Source organism: Odontesthes bonariensis, chromosome 11 (assembly GCF_027942865.1).
Source record: "Odontesthes bonariensis isolate fOdoBon6 chromosome 11, fOdoBon6.hap1, whole genome shotgun sequence".
Classification (NCBI taxonomy): domain Eukaryota; kingdom Metazoa; phylum Chordata; class Actinopteri; order Atheriniformes; family Atherinopsidae; genus Odontesthes; species Odontesthes bonariensis.
Window position 1 is genome coordinate 27,167,538 of NC_134516.1, and position 2,500 is coordinate 27,170,037.

At 43.0% G+C, this 2,500-nt stretch overlaps 4 non-coding genes across 4 annotated transcripts; all 4 read right to left on the bottom strand.

Annotated features, from left to right (window-relative positions):
* Positions 1–321: 321 nt before the first annotated feature.
* On the bottom strand, positions 322–394 carry trnav-cac (transfer RNA valine (anticodon CAC)). Its single transcript has one exon. It is a non-coding gene; the product is annotated as a tRNA-Val (tRNA).
* Positions 395–730: 336 nt separating this feature from the next.
* trnaq-cug (transfer RNA glutamine (anticodon CUG)) lies at positions 731–802 on the bottom strand. Its single transcript has one exon. It is a non-coding gene; the product is annotated as a tRNA-Gln (tRNA).
* Positions 803–1,241: 439 nt separating this feature from the next.
* trnav-aac (transfer RNA valine (anticodon AAC)) lies at positions 1,242–1,314 on the bottom strand. Its single transcript has one exon. It is a non-coding gene; the product is annotated as a tRNA-Val (tRNA).
* An 850-nt stretch (positions 1,315–2,164) lies between these two features.
* Positions 2,165–2,237, bottom strand: trnav-aac (transfer RNA valine (anticodon AAC)). The gene has a single exon. It is a non-coding gene; the product is annotated as a tRNA-Val (tRNA).
* Positions 2,238–2,500: the final 263 nt, after the last annotated feature.

Sequence of the window (2,500 nt, forward strand, 5' to 3'; positions counted from 1 at the left end):
GGCACGACAGTCAAGCAACACATTCTGAATCTTCTTCAATTGTCAAAGGTTAGAATCCGCCTGTCAAGCGGAGGAACAAGGTTCGATTCCTTGATGGAAGGTTGCCATTTTCGCTCAGCAGCTAGGGGTTTGCCAAAGTCCGTTTCAAACAACAGCATCGGAAAATCTTTTTAAAACCTGAAAAAATTGACTTTACATGTCAAGAATAGCAGATGAGGCTCCCCTCCTATCCATAATTATGAATATGTTGATGTTGCTATAATTAACGTGCAGTCATACATCTTCACACAAGGATGAAATAAATAAAGGAGGGGCAAGTAATGTTTCCGCCCAGTTTCGAACTGAGGACCTTTCGCGTGTGAGGCGAATGTGATAACCACTACACTACAGAAACTGAAGCCATGCCTATTTACTAGTGATCCGGAAGCCAAAGAATGAGGTAAGTTTTCCCAAATTTTGTTGCTCGCGGAAAGAGTTTGTGGAGTTGCAACAAATTGAGTCAGAAGTGGGATTGTAACACACTCCTCTGGGAGAGCATGGATAAATAGAAGCATCGTAAATGAACATGCAAGAGGAAACCAAAAAAGATTCAACTAGCAACACAGAGGTGTGACATCACATACCATAGATCCTCTCAGCTGGAATCGTGCACTCTGGTGTCCTTTCACAACTGACTAGCCTACTCAACTCATCTTCTTTCCAGAACACAACCATGACAGCACACACCTGGAGGTTCCACCGAGATTTGAACTCGGATCACTGGATTCAGAGTCCAGAATGCTGACCTTTACACCATGGAACCCCTTCCACAGTCAATTTACGCTCTCAGTCATGCAAATGCTCGACAATGGAAGGATTTTAGCAACGTGTTTTTTTGTCAATTTTTCAGTGGTACTCTTACAGCTTGTATTCTCAGAATTGGCACGACAGTCAAGCAACACATTCTGTATCTTCTTCAATGGTCAAAGGTTAGAATCCGCCTGTCAAGCGGAGGAACAGGGTTCGATTCCTTGACGGAAGGTTGCCATTTTCGCTCAGCAGCTAGGGGTTTGCCAAAGTCCGTTTCACACCATAGCATCAGAAAATCTTTTTAAAACCTGAAAAAATGTACTTTACATGTCAAGAATAGCAGATGAGGCTCCCCTCCTATCCATAATTATGAATATGTTGATGTTGCTATAATTAACGTGCAGTCATACATCTTCACACAAGGATGAAATAAATAAAGGAGGGGCAAGTAATGTTTCCGCCCAGTTTCGAACTGAGGACCTTTCGCGTGTTAGGCGAATGTGATAACCACTACACTACGGAAACTGAAGCCATGCCTATTCACTAGTGTTCCGGAAGCCAAAGAATGAGGTAAGTTTTCCCAAATTTTGTTGCTCGCGGAAAGAGATTGTGGAGTCGCAACAAATTGAGTCAGAAGTGGGATTGTAACACACTCCTCTGGGAGAGCATGGATAAATAGAAGCATCGTTAATGAATATGCAAGAGGAAACCAAAAAAGATTCAACTAGCAACACAGAGGTGTGACGTCACATACCACAGATCCTCTCAGCTGGAATCGTGCACTCTGGTGTCCTTTCACAACTGACTAGCCTACTCAACTCATCTTCTTTCCAGAACGCAACCATGACAGCACACACCTGAAGGTTCCACCGAGATTTGAACTCGGATCACTGGATTCAAAGTCCAGAGTGCTGACCTTTACAACATGGAACCCCTTCCACAGTCAATTTACGCTCTCAGTCATGCAAATGCTCGACAATGGAAGGATTTTAGCAACGTGATTTTTTTTTGTCAATTTTTCAGTGATACTCTTACAGCTTGTATTCTCAGAATTGGCACGACAGTCAAGCAACACATTCTGTATCTTCTTCAATGGTCAAACGTTAGAATCCGCCTGTCAAGCGGAGGAACAGGGTTCGATTCCTTGACGGAAGGTTGCCATTTTCGCTCAGCAGCTAGGGGTTTGCCAAAGTCCGTTTCAAACAACAGCATCGGAAAATCTTTTTAAAACCTTAAAAAATTGACTTTACATGTCAAGAATAGCAGATGAGGCTCCCTTCCTATCCATAATTATGAATATGTTGATGTTGCTATCATTAACGTGCAGTCATACATCTTCACACAAGGATGAAATAAATAATGGAGGAGCAAGTAATGTTTCCGCCCAGTTTCGAACTGAGGACCTTTCGCGTGTTAGGCGAATGTGATAACCACTACACTACGGAAACTGAACCCATGCCTAGTCACTAGTGATCCGGAAGCCAAAGAATGAGGTAAGTTTTCCCAAATTTTGTTGCTCGCGGAAAGAGTTTGTGGAGTCGCAACAAATTGAGTCAGAAGTGGGATTGTAACACACTCCTCTGGGAGAGCATGGATAAATAGAAGCATCGTAAATGAATATGCAAGAGGAAACCAAAAAAGATTCAACTAGCAACACAGAGGTGTGACGTCACATACCACAGATCCTCTCAGCTGGAATCGTGCACTCTGG